Source organism: Diadema setosum, chromosome 19 (genome assembly GCF_964275005.1).
Source record: "Diadema setosum chromosome 19, eeDiaSeto1, whole genome shotgun sequence".
Lineage (NCBI taxonomy): Eukaryota > Metazoa > Echinodermata > Echinoidea > Diadematoida > Diadematidae > Diadema > Diadema setosum.
This window is the reverse complement of record NC_092703.1, coordinates 33573387-33597299: the sequence shown is the minus strand read 5'-3', so window position 1 is coordinate 33597299 and position 23913 is coordinate 33573387. Positions and strand designations below refer to the sequence as shown.

The window sequence follows — 23913 nt, the reverse complement described above, 5'->3', positions numbered from 1 at the left end:
CAACATTCGATTTCGAATACAATTAAAAGTCTATTTTGAAGTCTTATAGAATTCACTACATCTATATTATGGCGTTGTTCGTTGACGTCTAGTCTTTTATGATTGACCATTTCTTTAATTTCAGATCCCAATCTTCTTCGTCGTTTTTTTTTTTCACATCCAGTTGATATAAAAGGAAATTAAATCCCCTTTGGTGTGCAAGAAAGGTAAACACGACTGGTGTTTGAATAAAAGTTATACATTAACTCAATTTTGGGTCTATTTCTGAATCGACATCTTCACGACCTCAAGCATCTATGTCTCGAATCAATCATAAAAGACTAGGTGGATAATTTAGGCCTATGAATAAGTCGCCGGCGCACGTTTGCTCTTCTATACTCTCTCGAATACCCCCCCCCCCCCGACCCGTGTAATTCATCAACACCTTAAAGGTAGGGAATCCCATTTGCATGCCTTAAATGAAGAATTGTATAAACACAGTGGTATGTTGAAGAGAGTATCATTTTAGAAACTCCCATAAAGTATTGAAAGTGGAAGGTAACATTTAGTACATTTTTATTGACCGTTAGATTTTGAATTGAATTCTTTTCGGGGCTCACCGTAAATTCCAGTACATTACTAGGCTACCTTTGCAGACCCTTGCACTGCATGTGTGTCCATCATGTATATTTTGTGAATAAAGTTCATCAAAACTTACAAACATTTCTATATACATTCTTGCCACACACTCTATATGTTATTACATCAGCTCTTATACTTTTAGATTTGTGTTTATAGATTAAAAAAATACAGAAGACTGCAACAAAAAGGCTTAAGTGTGGCTGACACACAGAACTACTGAGTAGTTGAGTTTTGTGCATTATTCAAATTGTAGATAACTGTTGACTTCCAAATTTCTAAGCAGTGGCCTAAACAAGTCCCCTGAGGTTCATATTTAATGTTTTGCTGCATTTTGGGAGTTCTGTAAAAGGTATCCCCTACCTTTAAGGCATAAATTAAAACGGAGAGGGAGATGGATGGAGAAAATACACACATGAAGAAATTGAGAAATCTTTTGAGACTGGATGTGCGTTGAAGCCCGTTGTATCATTGCAATTTAATGGCTTTATTTATTGCGAAGTCGCATTTGTGACGAAACGAATAAACGATTTATGTAACCTCTTCTCAACGATCTGTTAAATTTATTTCACTTTGTTTACTAATTTCATCTTGAACAGTGAATACAATTTGCACTACGGCATCCACCAAATAAACAGACATACAAACACGAAAAAGTAATCTAATACGCATAATTTTCAACTTAACACATATTGACCTAGTAGTTAAACTTTGGTTCGAATTGTGTATATTGCGTTCTTAACTGACCATGAAATGGTGAGAAAAGCAGAGATCACGCCTACACTCACCAAAATGATAAGGAGGCGGCACATTTCATCAGTTTTACAAGACCTCACGTGTATATACATAAATAAGTTGAAGTAAAAAGGCAGTAGAGATATGAAAATATTATTAGCAAAGGAATTGAAGATAACGTCGTAATTATACGTTCAGAATCTTAGCCGGTACGCAAGAGCGGCCCGTCACCATAGCAATAACTGGAACTTCATTGTAGTCACCATGGTGATAACTTGGCAGCAGCCAATCAACTGCGAGTATTTCCGTTTCTGCTATAGTAACTGCATTCACCGTAAAATACGATAGAAAGAGTTTAATAAAAAAAAAACAGTTTTATAAAAACGATTAGCTACTATCGCTTTGTTTATTCGAATCGTAGGCAAGTTGACATGATAACTTGTGGGGAGCTATGACCGCGGATATCTGCAACAGAGACGGTACGAGAGGATGATGTCACTGAACACACAAACACACACAAACACACATACACACACACACACACACACACACACACACACACACGCATACACACACAGAGACGCACATACACACACACACACCCATACACAAACCCACACACAGGCTGACAGGGCAAAACATCGCCGTACGACCAGATGACGCACTCGAGTACGAGTATCTAGGCCAATAGGTGACCTTAAGTAGAAAGTACGAACTTTACTCGGTTTTCACTGATACCAGCCCTACATGACAAAGAGATAGTTCTGGGATGATTTACTTGTCACTATCACTGAACATCACCGCATCTCCGTTCTTCGTAATATCAGCGGGACAAACACAAAGGAATCAAAATATGTTTGTTATATTTCTACATCGATCCGACTGACAAACAGTACGTAAAATGATATCTACAGTTTGATACTCCTCAACGTAATAAATCTATACCTATTTTCATTTATTTTATTAACATTTTACATAACATGCTATATTTGCAGGCTGTTTGTCAAGTTCATTTTTATGTCCTATTTAATACTTGCTCTATTTTCTCTTCTGGTTTTTTTTTTTTTTTTTTTTTTTTTTTTGTTGAAGACTGCCCCCAATAGAATCGAATTTCATGTACCTTTTAGATTTCACTGTTGAAAATTCGCTTAAAACCTACAAACAGAAACCTACTTATGTATGTGGGAACATGTAAAACATGCCCCCGTAAGAGAACTATGTTGGCGATTAATATTTTTACAGGGAGATTATGAGTGAAAGATTCGATACGACTCATTTGTAACTCTCCTAATTCACTGGCTGCCTTTTACCCTTTCTATGTCAGCGAGTAAATTGCACATATAAATCGAAGGACAGGAACTAAGCATGGCGCTTAGAGGGTTAATTGAAATCAGTGGACAAAAAAGTAAAGAAATTGAAATTTCAATGCGCGCAACAAATAATACAGCGCACTATTTCCTATTTTACTGTGCGTCAACGATTGAAAGTTCGATTGCCAGCTAAAGAGGCAGAAAAACTATCACAGGGATATCTTATTCGTTCTTATGATGTATGCCTACTATTGGTAATTGCTTTCCTCTCAATAGAATCTACATGACAAATGGCTAAAAAAAAAGCTTGAAAGCAATTAATTGTCTCAGCAAATAATAATAATTATCATGTTTCGCTCCTATTTTCATTATGCCAAAAGGACTTCGGATGCCACGTTAATTTTAGACCTTACTGCACCAATAGCGGAAATGTCGGATTTCAAGTACGCCCATTATACGAGATAGCACACCCTTGATTGTACATGTGCAAACCGCAACATACGGAGGCATTCAGCAAATTACTGTTGTTTTCCTGTCCTGTTTCGTGTCTTTTTTTTTTTTACTTATTCTAGGTCTTTATGAGTCAACGAAACTTTCCGTGCATTTATTTGTGTGGTGTGTGTGTGTGTGTGCGTGTGTGTATGTGTGTGTGTGTGCTCATGCGTGTGTTGTGTTGATCAGCACCTGTCAAATAAAGAACTACAATAGAGCGAGGTTAACAAACTTTTCAGGGCGTATTATGTCGTCACACAAGAATCACGAGCAATTACATCGATAGTCTAGGGGGTAGAAGGTATTTCATCAAATGTTTTGTCAGGGTTCTTTCTGACAAACTTTTATAAGCTGCAGAAATCCTTGCATCTGATTGGCTGAAAGCAAATTTGTCAGAAACAAAACAAAAAGAATCCGAAGAAAAGTTTCATGAAATGCCCCCCTTCCAGATTTTTATAAGCTGTATGTTTCTCTCGGGGTTCGTATTAGTTTCTCTCGAAAATTGGTTTAACGATCACAGTGGGAAAATAATTAGACAGATATGAGCTTACAAAATCCTCAGTGAAGTAGATCCAAAACTGATACTCAATCAGAGCGATCTCTTTAAACAAATCATTGTAATTTCATTTATATATGTCAATTTCTTTTAGCTAAAGACGGACATACATATTAACTGTTTTCCCTAAGTAACCTGGGACGGCACAACTGTGGGTTATACTGTGACAGTCGGCGCTCACTGCACACAAAGGAATAACAAGCTATGATTCAAATCTCGTATACACCTTCCAGATGTTGTTCCTGACAACCAGCACGTTTTTTTTTTAGAGACTGGCCCAAGAATGCTGCAAAGTATGGTCCAGCATTGCAACTGTTTGACAAATTGCCCTATATCGACGTAATAACCACTGAATTGATCAGTGTTTTTTCTCGACGGAAGAATTTCATGAATTTGAATGTTCCAGCATGTCCAATATTGTGATGTGAAATGGGAATAGGTAAACTGAAAAACTCAATATCAAGTGTCCTACCCTACTCACGGAAAGCTATCCATATATTTGAGCATGTAAATAAATGTTGAACAATGTATTTTTTAATAATTGTGCGTCTAGATCAAAGTGCATGAGTGGTAGATCTTACTTTGGATTATAACCTTTCACCTTACAAACCACAGACTACCAATATCTGCACATGCGCAAATCAAAGCTATGAAGTATGCCAGGTTACCCTACCTCAATGCATCATAACATTGCCCGCATCCGCAAACAAGTTTACCTAAGGTATAACCTGTTCTCACAGAATCATACATCCGCAGATGGAACTTGGCATCGGAGCTGTTGAGAATCAAATTATTAAATTATTTGCTAAAGATAAGATTGTCTTTTGCAATCTCTGCGTTGTTCTTTCATCACACAATATATTATGACTACAGAAAGGTTATGACTGTTATCTCAAAACGTGTCTTTTAACGACACAATGAACATGTTTTATATTCTTTCATCCAAGATACTCCAAATGTATTCATGGATGTGATGTCTACACCTTGACACCGACTGATAAACACGTTCAATCTAACTCCAATCCTAACAATGGATGTTTCCGACAACCGAAGAAACCTTCCTGAGACTTGACGGACATAAGAATGATCCAGTTGATGAAAACTAAAACCAATACTTTGCAATCTAAGCAGCAGCAGGTATAGATTGCAAAAGTATGACTTCGATTTACTCACGGCATCTTCTTTCACTTATAATAGTGATCTTCCAGAAGGCGCTACCATCAATCCCCCCCCCCCCTCTCCCAATTGCCTGGTAGCGATTTTTGCACCTGTCTTAAGAGGAGAAATGTGAGTTTCTTCATCTTGTCAACGAATGTTTCCATTCGAGTGCACGATCTCTTCTCTACAGGTCAAGAGATTTCATCCACTATACACCAAGCAGTGCTTCCACTTCTAAAAAAATAAAAAAATAAAAAAAAATACACAACACTAATGAAGAAATTATTGGTTTTAGATCGGTTATTGAACCATGCCCTATTTCCGAGATACGTCGTGGTTTGTTTGTCGTTGTGTGTGTGTGTGTTTTCTTTTTTTCCCCATCGCAATTCCAAGTATGTAAACATTTACATGTTACTCAATCGATATGTTATCAGGGTCTTGTGAAGCTGGGAAGGGGTAGGTCATTCACAAAAGTTCGTTCGTGAAAGGTGAACGACTTTACATCACTTTATTTACTTTATTTCTGGCGTGAAAGGCAATCGTCGATAATTGTCTATGATAGGAATAACCTTAAGATCTTTGAGGCTTTTGGCACATCTTGTCGGAACAGTCAAAAATTAAGCGTCAAGAGATGAATAATAATCAAAGCACTTAAATATTTTTGATATAGTTTACTATGATACGTCAAACCGCGCCTATTAATGAGTGTAGATACTATACCCAGACGGAGCCTCAAGGAGGCATTTCTAAACATCGATTCATATCGTAACATTTTTGTGCACCTGTAGTTGCATAAGATGATTTCCATTTATGCTTTTTAACAAAATGTCCGCGAAGATAAATTCAGAAACCAATGAGCAATGCCTACAAACAAATGAAAAATACACAAAGCAGAAAAAAATGGATTACGTGCTGATGTTTCTTTTTCTGGGTTTGTTTTAGATACTTGGATGAAAGTCCCTCCTCTACCTGTGGGTGTTGCGTATTACGTTTTTTAATATTGAAATCAAAATAGTGAAATATTTAGAACATCTTTACTTGTTTTTTTTTTTTTTTTTTAGAACGTGAACTGTGATAGGCTGTTGTTACTTATTTAACACATGGTAGCAAAGGTTAGCCCAAAAAGTCACCAGCTTTCCATTGTACTCTAACCACAAGAAATGTTAAAATATGCAAGTCAACTTCTTTGAGCATAAAAAAAAAAAATAAACTAGATCAAACCAGGACCTTTTCGTGTCATGATTAATTCATCGGAGTTTTCACGTTTGATTCTTTAGATACTCTCTTTGTGAGAATTATTTGTTGAAACATCGTTCGAAATTTCACATCTTCATCACTTCTCTCTCTCTCTCTAATCTCCATGATTTTCTAACCATCCCCTTATACCCTTTCCCCTCTCCTCCCTCCTTTCTGGTTCATCTTTCTTCTCCCAACGCCTTCCGAACCCTTCACTTGATTCTCACTCTTTTCTTCCTTACAACTGTCCCTGTCTATATATCAAGGCCGGCGCAGCCGTGGGGGCCGTTGGGGCTAGGGCCCCCACACTTTTTGTGCACCATACAAAGGAATACATAAGGTGTCATCACTTTGGGCCCCCACACTTTTTTTTTCAACCCGGAAGTACGTAAGTGGCACTAAAATAGAAATAGATATAGATCTGGCGGTAAGGTTATGTGTTTTCTCTGAAGACCTTTTTTTATAAAACACTGCGCCGGCCCTGTATATTCCCCAATCTCCCTCAGTGATACCTCAACTTCCTGCTCACCGCTGCAGTTCAATTCTCACTATTTACCTTCCTCACACTCTCCCACGTCTCCCTTCTTCACTCTCCTCTTTCTAGGGCCTTCTTTCACCAAACAACATCCTTTCAAGGGCGCTGCTATTGCACTACCAAGCCGCCATGAGCATGGATTGCAATCGTACAATATCATACTTAAAGCTATGAATCTAGCCATCTTTTCACAATTATCCTACATAACAAAGTCGCAACTCAAACCAAATGCATCATGGTTATTCTTCCTCACTCTGATGACCATACTAGAGTTTATTTACAATTCAGAATTGATGTCTATAATTCATTAATATCCATTCCTAAGTTTGCTGTGAAAAATACAGTTTGACATCATATAACTGCAATATGAAACCAGACTGAAGAAATGAATTCGACTCATCTCACATACTTCCGGTAATACTAGAATTTAATAGCTAATTTGATAACATGAATATTCGGTTATGCATTCAGAATTATGCTTTCATGACAGACACAGATGTACTTCATATGATAGCACAAACACGCTTGACAACAAGTGTGTAACTTATCTATATTCTCTATTCATCCCACCATTTTCTATGTAAGCAATTATCCGAGGAAAATGCGTGTCCTTGTTTATAAATGCTTTTCATGAAGCCTCTCGTCCGTGAAAGCAGAATAAATCTATAAAGTGTTCCTGTTTGTTATCATTTCACAATACGGGAAAAGCTTATTATCTCCAAAAGATGCCATTACCTCGTCAAAGAACTCAGGATGTACAGGGCTATATAGGGAACGTATAATGCATGAATCAATAACTTTGCAGCCGGAAAGTCGCTTCGATTTTTCTATGAAAGTGATTTAAATCGGAGACGTCCAAGTGTCTCTCAAACGTCTCTGACGTAGACGGCTATCCCTGATTTTAATAGATCATTGTTGGACGGATGCCTAGTAAGTAGGATTTTATGACTTCTTCTACAAAGGGGTTTTGTTTCTTGTCCTCTGTATCTTTTCCTATTATGTTAATCTAGAAATCTCTTTTCTTATTTTCGCAGTCTTGCTATTGATATTCATATTAATGTTTCTGACCTTCCATGCAGTTTTTTCCTACCATACATATTTTCACCATTCTATTATAGTGAAAAATGAATTCTATGCTCAAGCTGGACCTTGGAGGAAATTAAAACAACATTGAGTTTTTCGAATAAAAAAATGTAGGTCGTATGTGATGTGCCATTGTGTCGCAATATGTAATATGATAGTGTGATACATTGCATTACGGTGCGTACTTTTCAACGTTCAGTAGGGATATCAAGGGACATTACTCAACATATGGAGAAAAGGAAAGCGAAGGGAGAATAAAATACACGCAGAGAATATATGCCAAGGATGAGACGAATGCGTGCTTGACGTAACGTTGCGTTTCTTTGCTTTTGGACAAACCAACTGGCGAGCGAAGAATCACCACACACATTATACTTCACATCTGAGCTTCTGTTGCGTGAGGCGCTGGCTTTCTTCCGTTACCATGGCAACAGGTTGTTTGCCGCTGTAGCTATTCTGACGTTGACAAACGGGTTTTCTGTATAGCACAGCTCAAACTCCTTTCTTTGCAAATAATCTTATTTACTTATCAATAAACGATGTCTCATAGTGGTATCATATAGAAGTCATAACTACCATGAAAAAAGTATTGTAATTCTAATACTGAGAGCGGATGTTAAAAACATGCAAAAACAAGTTAGCGGTGTATATGTGGACCAAGCCGTTTATACAATCCAGCATGTATATTATGTCATGCACGTCAATTAATTATCATGCGTTGACTGATTTTGAATAGATAATCATGTAAAGAACATTTTAAAGAATTTCAGCATGCGTCTTAATCGCTCAGATTCTTACCGTTTAGTATGTTTAGTGCAGTTCATGCGAGATACTTTAAATAAGTCTAGGATCGGGAGAAAGCAACGAGATCAATATGATTGTGTGCTTAATGTGTCGAGAATGGTAGTATAATGGCGTTATCACTAAAAATCATTTCTGTCACAATTGCGTTCATTATATACATGTATAACTATCCTTAATGCAACTGAATAGTACTAATGATGCCGTTTGAATTTGTACATGTGTGTCACCATTTCATTGGTAATTATAATTTTACCTATCAATGAGAGGATATATCAGAGAGAGAGAGGATATGTATATAAACTCCTCAAAATAAGTTCCGCAATTAAAGTTTGATATATCATATTTCTTTATATCTGCATTATCTTCATTGAATATGGCATCATAAGAAAACCTGATTAATTATCTTTAAAATGACACATCACTTGCTATGATTGGGTGTTCTTGGAATGTGCAAAACAGCTGAGTATGGAGACAGATCAAAAGTGAAAATCGTGACAATTCTGCTATTGATTGTACAGTTTTGATGAAAAAAAGGCCACTGGAATAGGCAATGCTGAAATGAAATCACTTTCAAAAACTCCCATTTCCCAGACATTAGATGACTGTTTGGTTAACCTTTATGTTTAATTTTAATCTGCAGGTACTACTGCAATTTCTAATTCATGGATGAAGCTGGAATCTTATGATAATCTCATAATGCATTCTTTTCAAGCACATTCCTTCCCTGAAACGACAAAGCAAATGAGAATTATACTGTTTGACATAACACGTTTGCTGTATTTTGCAACATTTCACATTTGACCTTTCCTCATACTAAGTCGTACTGTTCATTCCAGGAATGTATAATGTAAACAAATGAGTTGTCGTTGTACAGAAAATTTATCAGGTTTTCTTACGGTGTCACATTTGAATGAAATGATGTAGTTTTAGAGAAATATGATACATCAAATTGGAATTGCAGGACTTTTTTGAGGGGTTTATTTATAATATATATCCGCACTACAACCAACCCATCCCCTCAAGATTCTGCATGATAATTATACATGTACGTATAGCATTCGCAGAGCATCACCAAGCCAGACATCCGTCGGGTGTTAGCACCGCACTATTCTTAAGCATAGCTCTGGCGTCACTATCACCATAACGTCGCTTTGGTCAAATTGAATACGCCCACGAAATAAGGGAAATATTGTATTTCACTCCTTCACATTCTTTTTCTTTCACGATACTGGCAGATTGGTCAAAATTGAGTATGCAAATTTGATGGCTATGACGTCATTGTCCTAGCTTCCCATCCCCAGCATTGTATCATTCTCTTGAAATGAAATATCATAAGAATAGATTCTTTGCATTGAGTGCTTTACAAAGTTGTTACAACTGATGACAGTTGAGGAACAGGGCAATTAAACACTATAATTTTAATGAAGTTATGTACAAACCAAAGGAGAGTTGTGCAGGCCGTACTAAAACACCTAATTCAATTTGCCTAATATGTTACGATTGTAATTGCCGTAGTGTAAAGGCATAGTAAAATTTAAACTCTTATCTCATCGCTTTATTTGTCCGTATTCATCACATTATTTTTAACTTGCACGCAGTGATGATAGCATTACAGAGCCTATTCTGTCTCCTTTGAAAATTGGATATAATATTCTACTCAAGCTATAGCTGTGATGAGGTACTTTAATTAAGTGATTGATTCATCTTTGTTTCGGCTGCGGGTGAGGCAGCATACGACGCGCTCGAAACGCATGAGCGAACTTGCTGTGCAACAAGACGAGCGCTATCTAGTAGGCTTGCTAAGGGCGAGAAAAGGGGTGATCGCTGCATTTTGTAGTACAAATGTCCTATTTGGCACACATGTTCCTCGGTACAAATGGAATTTTTCCATCTAAAGAGACAATCTGTATCTATTCAAATAAGCCTTAATTTGCATAATTTATGCAAAAATACATATAAAAATTGTTAAAAAATATATGTGCATCCCGCAGCAGAAATACCCAATTTGGTAGAAGTATTCTATAGAGTATGTGGAAACAATTCCTGCAAATATTGATTTCATACCTATGTAAATAAACATAAAATTTGCATAATTATGCGATTTATTCAAATTGATTCGTAAACAATGAAACCCCCCTTAAATCTCTTCCTAGATAGATATAACCCTTCAGAAACACTCTATGAAACAAAATGAGAAAAGAATTTGAATAATTGAACCATCATTACCAGCTAATTTACATAATTACTAAAGAAAGTAAAGTAAAAACATTTAGTTTTTCTTACAGTATAAGAACATTTTATGATATAAACTACCAAAGTATTATGAATATCCTTTAGTCAAAAGGAAATGGTTTGTAATGTCAAAACATTATTTCTCGTTTGTAGTTTCAAAACACTATTTCTCTATGCAAATACCATCTAATTAGCATATTGTGCATATTAATACCCGAATGTACCTGAAGTCAATGGTCAAGGTCGACTTGTTTCAGTTTACGTGATAACTCAAGACGGGATTAAGCAAATTTCACCAAACTTGGTCCAAAGATGACGTATGATGGGGCAATTAATTAAGCAGTTTTTAAGTAAAATCGGCAAGAAGTCAAAGGTCAAAAAGTTCAAGTTCAATACTAAAATTTCATTATTTCCCCCATATCTATGCAATGGCTGAAGGTATTTTCTTGAAACTTAGTGACTGCATACATGTACTATGTATATATATATATATATATATACACATACCAAAATAAGATTCTTCAGAGTTTCAGGTCAAGAGGTCAAAGGTCAAAGGTCAGGTGAAAATGTTAAAATTTCACTTTTGTCTCTGTATCTCGCAAATGGTTCAAGGTGTCTTCATGAAACTTGGTACTGGCAGGGATATGCTAGGGAATTTAGAGGTCATTTGTCAAAGGTCAAGGGTCAAAGATCAAGGTCAATTGAGCCCTCAAAATTTCACTATTTCCCTGATATTTTTGCAATGCTTGTAGGATTTTTCTTGAAACTTAATATACACATGTATTACCTAATGAAGATTCTCTGGGAAATTTCCTGCCAAAAGGTCAAAACTCTGATGAAAGTGCTATATTTCACTTTTTCTTCCATATCTTGAAAGTGAATTAAGGTATCATGAAACTTAGTACATATTTGTGCATGTTCTTTCCTGACAGTGATACCCTTGTTCATTATCGAAAAAATGTTAAGCCCTCTCCTCTCAAGTGTTTTTGTTTCCTCTTGATGAGCAGGAAAGGACATGGAAGTCAGTGACATGGTATAGTCATCACCGTCATTGCATTTAATGTATGAAAGTTAAGTTTGATGTATACACATGTATAACCTCTGACATTCTTACCTTTTACACTTTTACCTGTGTATTTTTTTTTATTCAACCTTTGACATCTATACACAAAATAAGTTAACATAACTATGTGATTTTTTTTTTTTTTTTGGAAAAAGCTTCAAGATCATGTAGGTCATAATCATCTATACAAGTATTAGCTGGTATGTGGTGGAATACAACATTCTTTGGACCGCCAGGGAGTTACATTACCCAAGGGAAAACGATCTCAAACAGGGAGAATATGATATTTACGATCCTCGTAAACAATAGCATGTGACGATCTGTTGACAAATCACATCCTAATTGTGAACGCCTTCTAATACACTTTAATGGCAATGAACATATTATTTCTGCTTTGATTTATTGTTGAAATTTACTGATTTTCAGTCAGAGACTAAGATTATTGTTCACATGACAATTTTTGCATAAATTATTGCCTTATCAAAATGTTATTGTGTATATTCCTAGCATAGTTTCCATGCCATAGCAGCTCATAGTATACTGAGGGAACGGTTTGTGTTTTTTTTTTTCCAGAAACAGACTTTGTTTCTAAACTCAAGCTTCTAAGTTCATAATGTGTGCAGATACCCTTAATCCACATAATCCACAGAATTTACACAAGTTTATAATCAGTTTGATATAAAAAGCCCCTTATTCGCTTGGGTGCCTACAAACACAATGAAAATCAGAATATACACTTTCACTATTGTAGTGATTTTTGTAATGATTTCTAACCATGACCTCAGTTGTGTTTGCAAGGGAAAAACAATCCTTTTGTAAGCAATATTGTTCCGATTTGCATCTGTTCCTATGTAGACCCAACTTTTATATTTGCATAATCATATTTAAAGAGTGTCACTATCGATTGCTATTTTTCCCACCCTGCAAAGCATTTATGCAATGAGGGAAAATTGATAGTAAAAATCATTTCAAAGATCATGTTTGGAAATTTCACGTCTTGTATACTTATTAATGTAATTCATGCATAGAATACCTAAGTTGATTAAATAATATGGAAACAACTTTAAGCTACTGAAAAGTGTTGTTGTGAGAATATTGTCTTATTCTATTAGCTTTTTGGATGTTAAGTTCAAAGCGATTTAAGACATTGTCACATAATTGCTTTTTGTTAGTTCTGATTATCTACGTGTAGATTTTGATATGCATATTATGCAAATAACAGGTTGTTTGCATAGAGACAGTTTGTCTCTTTAGATGAATCACTTGGTTTTGACCCAAGGAACATCCATCCCAGGTTCAAACTTTGTTCTACAAGATCCAGTGCTTAATAGATTAGAAATTCTTTCAAAAATGCAGATTTTTGCACAATAACTTGTATAATTATGCAAATTTTATGTTTATTTAAATAGGTATGAAATCAATTTTTGCAGGAATGTTTCCACTTACTCTATAGAATACTTCTACCAAATTAGGTACTTCTGCTGGATGCATATGTATTTTTAAATGATTCTTATATTTATTTCTGCATAAATTATGCAAATTAAGGCTTATTGGCATAGATACAGATTGTCTCTTTAGATGAAAATTTTTCATTTGCCCTAGGGAACATCTGTGCCAAGTAGGATATCTGTACTAAAAAATGCAGCGTTTACCCCCTTAGCAAGTCTACTTGTTATCTTTTGCCGTCTACCATTTGCTCTGTTTTCGCCCCTTTTCCCAAGCAAATTTCAGACATCACGAGTTCACGACAGAGCTTGAAGTAAAAAGGTTCCCATCACGCGTGACTTAACAAAATGTGAAACAGTAGATCCAGGTTTGTTTTTCGTTCTTTTGTCTAGTTTTCTAGTAGTGTTTGTTTTTGATATTCTCGCCTTCAATTTCTTTTTTTTTTTAATTCAGTAAGGGGTTTTCTTCACCAAGAGATCCGGTTGGTGTAACACGGTGATGCAATGCATGCAATTAACCTTCCTTTCACATTAGTACAATGTGGTCTTTGATATTAAAGGGAAGTGGAGTTACGTCCCTCGGCAGTAAGAATGCCCAATACTTCAAATGATTTCCTCTCCCACTCATACCGGCAAGCTATATTTATGACAAGAGCATCAATGAAATTAGAGCCTCTTGTGCTGAAATTCTGTGGTGCCGTGGCATCCAATCTGTAGGTTACACACTCTAGAATTATAAATCCTGGTAGTCGATTTTTGTCATCGATTCTTCATTTCACACTCTAAAGAAAAATAGGTTCAACTCTGCACCTTAACCAGTGGGACACTGGGAGCACCTTTACGCGTGCCATTTTGCACCTTTCAGACCAGAATGGTGCAAAGCTGCACCTTCAAAGGTGCTCACTGGTCTGAAAGGTGCAAAGTTGCACCCATAAAAGTGCTACAATTGTGTCTCACGTACTTGTAGATGTGCAAAGTTGAACCTTATTCATATAGTCTCCATACGATCATAAACGGATGAGGTGCGCAAGTGATTGGTTTCAGTACACCTGTTATGTGTAACAGTCGCAAAATCGTTGCAGATGCGCCACAATGTTACATCTGAGTAGGGTAAAGACCACTGTCTTCATTACTCTCATCATGGCTTGAACTATACAACACTCCTTTGCATAAATTGAATTAAGGAGCCACAGGAACTCCTCCCTGTTGATCTGTATCATCGCCATTATCATGGTCTAGCTACCACTAACATCACCAAGGACCGCGACTGAGGGTATGACATTTTTTGTGCAGGTAACATGACAACACCAAAACAGACTCGAACTCCGGACCTTCGGTTTAAGAGTCACAGAGCCTTGTCAGCTGTACCGTGATGCTCCCACTGGAAGAAGGAGCTGAAGACTGGCTGCTAATGCTATGGAATTCCTTGTGATGGATGAGGTCAGACAAAACATGAGAGCACCGGGAGCGACAGGGGATACACGGGGCAAGGATGATGCCGGAGGGAAAATAATGAAAAGGATGCATGTATATGGGGGTTATTTGCTAAGAGAAAAAGAGGAGGGCCGAAGTAGTAAGTTTGCAGAAGCGATAAAAAAAGACATGAGGGTCATTGGAAATATGTATCTATATCTATATAGGGCATATATATATATCACACACACACACACACACACACACACACACACACATATATATATATATATATATATATATATATATATATATATATATATGCATATATGTAAATCATCAAAAACAAAACTGAAACAAAGTTCATACTGTATTCACTAACAGTTTATTTCGGCACACAAATATTCGAGCGATTCGAAGAATCGCTCTTTCTCAAGTGCTGATACTTAGAGAATAATAACAATTGTTATTGTTCTCTCAGTATCAACACTTGTGCCGAAATATACTGTTGGTGAATACAGCATGAACTTTGTTTCAGTTTTGTTTTTGATGATATTATCACGCCAACACGTGGACAACTTACTCAATATACGCACACACACACACACACACACACACACACACACACACACACACACACATATATATATATATATATATATATATATATATATATATACATATATATGTGTGTGTGTGTGTGTATGTATATATACCCACGAGAATAAACACATTAAAAAAGAATGCAATAACACACAAGAGGCGACTACTCAACAGCCGAAAGAAATATACAGCCTAAGTATAGAGGAGATGGTATCTAAATGAGATATTAATGCCAATAAATCATATTGTTTTTTGATAGACTTGATTTTTTTTTTAATGTGCTGGATATCTGTATTGATGTCTGAGTGTAAGAAGACATGCCACGAATGATGAATTCCTGTATTATTCGCCAGATAATGATACTGAACCACACAGGCATAGCAACCATTCTTCCCGAGGACCTTGCGTACAAGGAACTCTTTACTGTCTACCAACAGATGTAGTAAAGGCTCTGTCCGCAGAAGCACTTCGTCGAAATTTGAAGAGCTTGCTTCCAAAAGGCGCTAAATCTATAATTTCCCAATGGATTTAGCGCCTTTTGGCAAATGTTTGGTTGCAAGCTCTTCGAATACTAACAAAATGCAGTGCCTAAACCCAAACATAGAATCATTCTGGAATATTTTTTACTTGCACCATACGTATGTGAATAGGACACTCGGCACTTCACTTCCTTGGCGAAACAAACACACCCACTTTCCACTGCAAGAATCTTCATGAGTGGAAGAGAGAGATTACAATGAAGAAGAAGAAGAAGAAGAAGAAGAAGAAGAAGAAGAAGAAGAAGAAGAAGAAGAAGAAGAAGAACTGCAATGTTTGTATCGTAACGCACTTATCTAAGATAAGAGACCAAGGATCAAATCACATCAGTCTATTCTTTTGTCCTTTTTTTTTTGGTTAACAGCAATATAAACACAGAGACATGCTGGGATGTAAGCCGACATTATAATCACCCGAGACTCATCAATCAACTCATCAATTTGAAAGCACAGTTTGCATAAATTCTTAAAACGATCTTTCAGATTCTAGCGGACACCGAGACGAAGATATCTGAAGTCACAATTTTAGTTTCCTCCATCGAGAATCTCAACAAAATAAAATCGCTAGTGTAACACAACAAGAAGAGTGTAATGTTCATAATATCTATTCAGACAGAAAGTCGATGTGGTCTAAAGCACCCGAGTGCCATATGCCAGTTAAAAATGGTATTATCACGAACCACATTCAAAAACTAAAAAGAGAGAGGGAGAGAGAGAAAGAAATGCCCTACCATCATAGTTGCTAACAGGAAGTTGTAAAAGCGGTCGATTTCACGAGCAACATGAAATGACTCAACATGTAGTATAAGCTATTTTGGAAGAGTGAATTAAACAAGATACCAACCACATTCTATATAGCATCTTTGGCAGTGGCATTGGCGGATCGGAAGTCTGTACATCAAGACCTGTAGAGTTAATAGAGAGTATAGATTGTGCTACCTTTATACGCCTTGAAACAGGCATATTGAAGAGTTTCTTCATCTCTATCTAAACAGATTTATTTTATAACAAGAGAAGAGTTTTCACTTCGCGTCACCTCGATGCACATGATAAAATGTTCAAAAGGTGGAGAAAGCATACATTCACAATGAAGAAATACAGTAAGAGCCAAAGGGCTTGTTAAAGTACATTATTTACCGTTACTGGTTACGTCCGAATGGACCAGGACACACCAAAACACTCAGCACTCCGTCGCTCGAATTCTTCCAGTCGAACCGATTCCAGTGAGGGTCTATCGTCAAGTTGAGCTCCAATGGAATTGTTATCGATATTGTACGACGGGAAATATTAGATGGAAGCAATTCCGTTTCACTTCTTGTGACGCGCACGTCGTATTGGTACCCGACGAGCACTACACGTGGAAGTGCCGCGTAGCGCTGGATCGCGATAGTGATAGCTCACATTAATGCGAGAGTCGAATTTGGTTCCGTGATACGTCGAATGGCAAGATCCAAGTTCTTGGCAATTTAGTTCCCCGAAAGTTCAACACCATCACGATTTGAGGTATTTATCAAAAGAGGCCATTATGTGTTTTGTATTGTACAAAAACCATGAACATAGCCCGACATGGCCCATCCACCCACTTGCCCTTTAGGTACCTTTCTTTTTTATTTCGCGCACTCCATTCACTTTCCGTTGCTTTCGTCCTGATTGGCTCCCTGCTTTTGACACCCGACACACCCCTTTCTTCATCATTCTGTTTCCCCAGCCCCTCCCGTGTAGTGCATGTTATGTTATAGTCCATTAAGTGTCTGCTTACCCTTTATGTTTGTCATTTTGCCTTTGACGAAGATTCTGCTATCGAAAGCTCAGGCTATACTGTTAAGTCAGTCACGTTTTACTGGCTGGACATTTTTGAGAAGCAGTTTTCTGCAGCTTTTAAATGAATTCTGTGAATAAAAACAAAGACAATGGCAACAGTTAGGAAAAAAAATCTAGGAATATAAATTAAAGCAAGCTATGAGACATCTGTGATTGTGTGAAATTCAATTTGACTGTAAGATATACAAACACATGTTTTTTTCCTTGAAATTTTAGAAGTAAATTATTTATCAATGCCTATTTAATGAAAAAAAAAGTGACATTCTTTGTGGGTAAAGCCTACGTTTGCATTACATTAAAAAATGCTTTTAAAGATTACTGACTACATGAATACAATGATACAATGCATCTCTCATGTAAAAGAATCGTTTCTGTGGTGACGTGATTATTGCTAATGACTATGACAAGTCACATTTTTTTCTATTCAACTTTTATAATACCCTTTTTGTAGATAGTTTATCAAGGAGATTTAAGAGATGGAGTTCGACTTGGCTACACTAATTATTCAAATAGCTGTCAGTTTTTATGGGGGCACAAAAGAATTTCCTAGGTGCATGGGTACCTTGGTTAATCGGGGTTAGATGCTGCTATCTTTCTAAACGTTCTGAAGATTCATTTTGAACGCTAACATAATGTCGGGTTTTATCTTGCTTGTTTGCTTACTATGAAATGGGATTTCACCTAATGATAAGGTATATACATAACAAACGTCAGTCCCATCCAAAAATATGTGCAAAAGTGCAAATCTGAGCTGTGCGTAGTGAAGGTGTTTGAAACTGTTCCCTCCTGGAAAGACGAATGTATCACTTCTTCGATTAATGAAAATATACCGCGCTGATACAAAGAGATTTCAGTAGAAGGAAGTGTGAAGTTAGGGAGGAATGAGCAAAACGTGGAACGGTAGATGGCGCAATTCACCATGATCGGCAAAGACGCGTTGAGGAGACCTGAGACCTCAAGATAAACATTGACATTGATTATGTTCCATAGATGCCATTTGGAAATGAATTGTAACGATGACTTTTATTTAATTCATAACCAGGGCAATTTGTCCATCAGTTTAATCGCAGGCCTATTGTTTTATCACCGATGCACTCGTATATTGTATCATTAACCGTGTTTTGAAAAATTAATAGTCGAGAAACTTCGAAAGAGCATGAGAAGTGTGAAAATAGTTATCAAGGTATTTTTTTTATTTCCTTCTGTACACTAAATGTAATGTCAGGGATCAAGGATCAAGGCATCAAGAATAATGCAATTGAAAGACCGATACACCATACTGATTTTGTCCATCTGTTTCATTATCTGTATCAACGCGTTTGTTTGATCTATGTATAGCCTACAATCTTGTAACGATATTTTCTTTCCCTAGGCTGGAATCAGAAAGCTGAGAAAAGTTTAGTTTTATCTATAAAATCTAACGTCTAGTCATTGTAGCTTTTTACAAATTGCATGCGTCGAGTAGACCAGTTCAGTGATGTATTCAGATTTTGTGCATGCTTTGTCCACAAAAGTTTCCTTAAACAAAGACAAAGCTCGCAGTTTACCCTACCTAGCATCATCTATTATAATTCCTACCCGTGGAACTTAATGGGAGGAAGCAGGTAAATGAAATGCTTCGTTACTAGGCCGCATGTAGGAAAACAAACAGCCATAAAATGTAGAATTGTGTGTTTGTCCTGCTGTTTGTTTGTTTGTTTGATTGTTTATTTTATTCAAATACAGAGCCACTGGTGCTCATAATAATAATAATAATAATAATAATAATAATAATAATAATAATAATAATAATAATGATAATAATGATAATAATAATAATAATAATAATAATGATGATGATAATAATAATAATAATAATAATAATAATAATAATAATAATGATAATAAAACTATCATTCATAACACGCTTATTACTAAAGTTTCTATGCACTAAGCGTCTTTTAATGGAGAAGAATTAAAAAGGATAAATTTGATCATGAAGTAAATAGTAAGATGAAATACAGAATACATAAACTTAAAGAACGGACATGGATTTTGAGTAAATTTTTGAAAGAGTCTATTGTATGAGCTTCGCTTCAAAAGACTGTGTTACTTCAATATCCCATTGTCAATCTCCTTGCAAGATTCGTTTGGATTGATGCAATCATAGACACGTATTAATTATTATTCTCTGTAAATATCTAGTGTTTTGCACAGTCAATCTTAGCCAAGAAAACCCGTGTTCCTCGGTATTTAACAATTATTTTCCGCAACACTACTGATGCTGATCAGAGCCCTTGAATGTTGATAATGAATTTGCGCCACCTAGTGTTCAATACTTGTTAATCCTGTCCATATTTCCTCCCTTGCACTGTGTAACTGTTGTCTCGGAGCGCATGTATTCTGTCAAAGTATAAGACGGCAAAACTTAATCCTTTCTATATAACGCTCATTTTTGTTAAAAGTCTCCAAAAGAATGTAGAAACCAAATGCAGGAGCATAACAAGAGTAGTCGGTACAGTGTATTGAAATCATTGCTTTATGACAAAAAAGGTAGTATCTAATTATAATTCATAGTCAAAGAATAATGGTTAATAAGGTCAACAATCAATGTACTGCACATGTGCGAAAAGACTAGATACGCTCCTTTGTAATCATCAACAGCTTAGATTCAATTAAGTCAGAGCTTTGCAATTTACCTCCTTGTCGTAAGAAGCTTAAAAAGTAAAAGTATTATCAAATATACAAAATGTGAATAATTGTGATAACAATGAAATTGTTTCTAGAGTAAACCGTTTACAGTCATTGACAGTCACGACAGTTATGGTTTATTGAGAAAAATAGCGATAGCTCCATATATTTTGGGCTTATTTAAGGCTTTATATATAGTAGGATATTTTGTGATACAACTGACCTACGTATATGCATCAAATGTGATAAATAAAACATTTCTTAAATCTCTTCTCCCAATGGCAAATAGCAGGTTTGATGTCTCAAGTTTTGACAGCTTTTTAAAGGTAATTCGAATAATGTGTGTGTACAGGATCGCATCGCATTGTACTCCATCAGCAGTGAATATTAGTCCGTTTGTTTCATCTACATCTATAGCCAAGGGTATTTTTTTCATGTCTGTTACCTTAAATTTTAGTAATTAAACGAATGAATATTTCATGACTGATCAAGGAGGACGAAGTAACCATCAAAGAGAGAGAGAGAGAATAGAATGAAATCGTATCGGACTTACCAGAACCTCAGAAAAAATAACCAAGTACAATAATCTCGCTTACCAAAGTCAAATTTAGAGGGACTTAAATAATCATCTTTGACTTAAGTGATAATCTTCGACTTAAGTGAATTTCGACCTACACAGTCAGTAGAATCAACACATGTTTGTGGCACACAGGGTAAAAATTTTCTTCGACTTGTTGAGGTCCTACTAGTCGAGCTTGACTGTATTTGAAAATGTATTGTTTTGGCTAGGTTTGGTCAGTACGTACAGTGCATGTGATTGTGAAGGGGTTTTATGTAAATGGGAGGGTCAGACATTAATCGTAACTGTCTTGTAAAGATTTTTGCAATTACCTGTAATTTTTCTTCTCTTTATTAGCAATTACCTCTCCTTGTGATGAATATTGCAAACTTTATTCCTATAAACTCAATAAATTTTATTGATACGATCGAAATTATTAAAGAGAAAATCCAGTTTAAATATGAGTTAGTCTGACAAAAAAGAGTAAAATCTTGTGAGTTCAACAGTAAAAGTTTGACTGAAATGGGATGAAAAATAAGAAAGTTATGATATTTTAAAATTTTGCTATTTTCTGCAAACAGTTCTTGTGCAGTGGATATGAAAATGCAAACGAGTGAGCTAACCGTATCATAACCTCACAATTTTCCATTGATCGTATACAAAAAATGACGAAAATCAATGTTTTTGTTATTGAAGTCTGAAACATTGATTTTATTCCTGGTTGAATAACTCAGAATACTCATTGATAGTGATCAGTTAGATATATGAGGATTTGAGCCTCGGGCATAATTGCGTTTGAATGCAAAACTGGAAATTTCACAATTTTATGTACAAAATATGGCAATATATTTGCGTATTCCTATTGACCGTTCAAGAACTGTTTCCTGAAAAATTTGCGAAACTTCAAAATGTCATAACTTCCTTATTTTCACCCAATTTCAATCAAACTTTTAACGTTGAACTCGTAATACTTTACTCTTTCATATCACACTAACTTATGTTTGGACTGGATTTCAGCTCTAACGCACAAGATCCTTCATGTGTGAAGATATAACGCAAGATTATTAATCACGTAAATGGATTATCACTAACGTACTGTTGTACACGCTTGTAATAAACTCCCAGCTGTGGATTATGGGTACTTTAATTGTTATCCACCACTTCCCAAGTTTGATGTATAAAGGACATTGTCATTGATGCGCGAAAGTAGGTCATCAGCTAATGCATTTTTTGTTGTTTTGTTTTATCCTTTGACATTTGATTGATGCTGAAGCGACGGGTCGCGACGTTGCTAATGGAACGGATTAAATAGCAGCAAGGATAGGTCGGGGGTTGTAATGAATTGATCGTTTTAGTTTCTCGTACACATTGATTACTGCATGTGGGGATATAAGTGGACATCAATACTTAAATTTCACTGTCACGCAATAGTTTTTTTGGGGGGTTTGTGTGTTTTGTGTGTTTTGTTTTTGGTTACCTTCATGTTCACGACTGTGTCGGAACATGTTGGCTCACATTCTGTTTATCTAACATGTGAAAACCAGTTCGAACAGTGTACATACAAGAATACAGAGTACGTTGGCATAGGGTATCAGTAACCATGGTAACAAAAGATTGCCGGTCTAAAAGACTCATAAAGAGAGGGAGAGAAGGAGAATGAGAAGAAAATAGAGAAATTTGTATCAGAACCTAGCAAACAAACTTAAGGATTACAGGCCTTAAAGATCCATAAAGTGTGAGTGTGTGTGTGTGTGTGTGTGTGTGTGTGAGTGTGTGTGTGTGTGTGGGGGGGGGGTGATAGAAAGAGAATGAGAACAAAATAGATCAAGGAGAGTCATGGGGAAGATGCATGTTCTCTACTCGGTTTGAGAAAGGGCCTTTTGCGTATACAAAGGAGCACCTGTTTGTGGTCTGATGATAGCAGGCTAGCTCCAGCCTTGTCAAATCAGTTAACGAGATGGGTTCTCCATTATATTCACAACCAATCAACCAACCAACCAACCAACACATCAGAGGTACATTTCTTAAAGGTTCTTACAAGACCTAGATTCTTGCCTGTAGATTTTTTTTTAATATTTATTTGAAGGTGGTTACTGCTGTATTACAAATGCCCATATTGACTACCAACATGTATTTATGATATGATTACCGTGCAGCCGAGGTGATTAGAGAATCTAATCGAATTAATATTACTGGGTAGTTACAGCCGATATAGATATCAATAGGTACTCTGAATTTAGCCAGTGTGGGCTAGATGGCAGTTTATCACGTCGGCTTATCGTAATGCCTATTTCCTACCATGGATTTAAGCCATTGTGTGTTGTGAGTACTGATTGACACAGAAAAACCCATAGCATTGTACACACTGTCCACAGTCTCCGGCACAAAAAGGATTAACAGGTGCACTCTATAAGCATTATATCAAAGAATTAGGTTAATCCGTAACACACGTTTAACTCTGTCTTCCCCTTAAACCTTTATGTGCTGTGAGGCGAGTGCCGATTGCCACAGGAAATCTCATATAGGCCCGAATTCACGAAGGTGGTACAAATGAAGCCATGGTTTAAACCATGGACAAAAACCATGGTTTAAACCATGGACAAAAACCATGGAGCGCCAAGTGTCGCCCGGAATATATCGTTACGAAATTGGTCATTGGGCAAATTGGGAAATTGGACCAAATGACCGTTTCGTTATCGAAACTATCATTACGTGGACGAATTACGTTCATTTAGTTACAAAATGTTGTCAATTCGTTACAAAATAATAATTTCATCGACGAAATGACTAATTTCGTAATGAAATAGGCCATGCGACACTTGGCGCTCCATGGTTTTTGTCCATGGTCTAAATCATTGTTTCATTTGTACCACCTTCGTGAATTCGGGCCATAGTGTTGTACACACTGTCCAATAAAATGCATGGCATAGGAAGGGTTGATAGAGGAGGAAGGTACGCTCTTGCGAGAAATGTTCTGGTTGAGAACGCACAGGATTGTGATGGGATGACATTTTAATAGGTTGAAACTCGCTGTTGCGTATACC

At 36.4% G+C, this 23913-nt stretch overlaps 1 protein-coding gene across 1 annotated transcript in view; it reads right to left on the bottom strand.

The window, feature by feature from the left end:
* Window positions 1–17055, bottom strand: part of LOC140242677 (uncharacterized) — a 33909-nt gene extending 16854 nt beyond the window's left edge. The window contains exon 1 of the mRNA XM_072322435.1: window positions 16957–17055. The gene's annotated coding sequence lies outside the window, so the exon portion shown is untranslated. The remainder of the gene's footprint in view (window positions 1–16956) is intronic.
* Between the last annotated feature and the right edge of the window lie 6858 nt (window positions 17056–23913).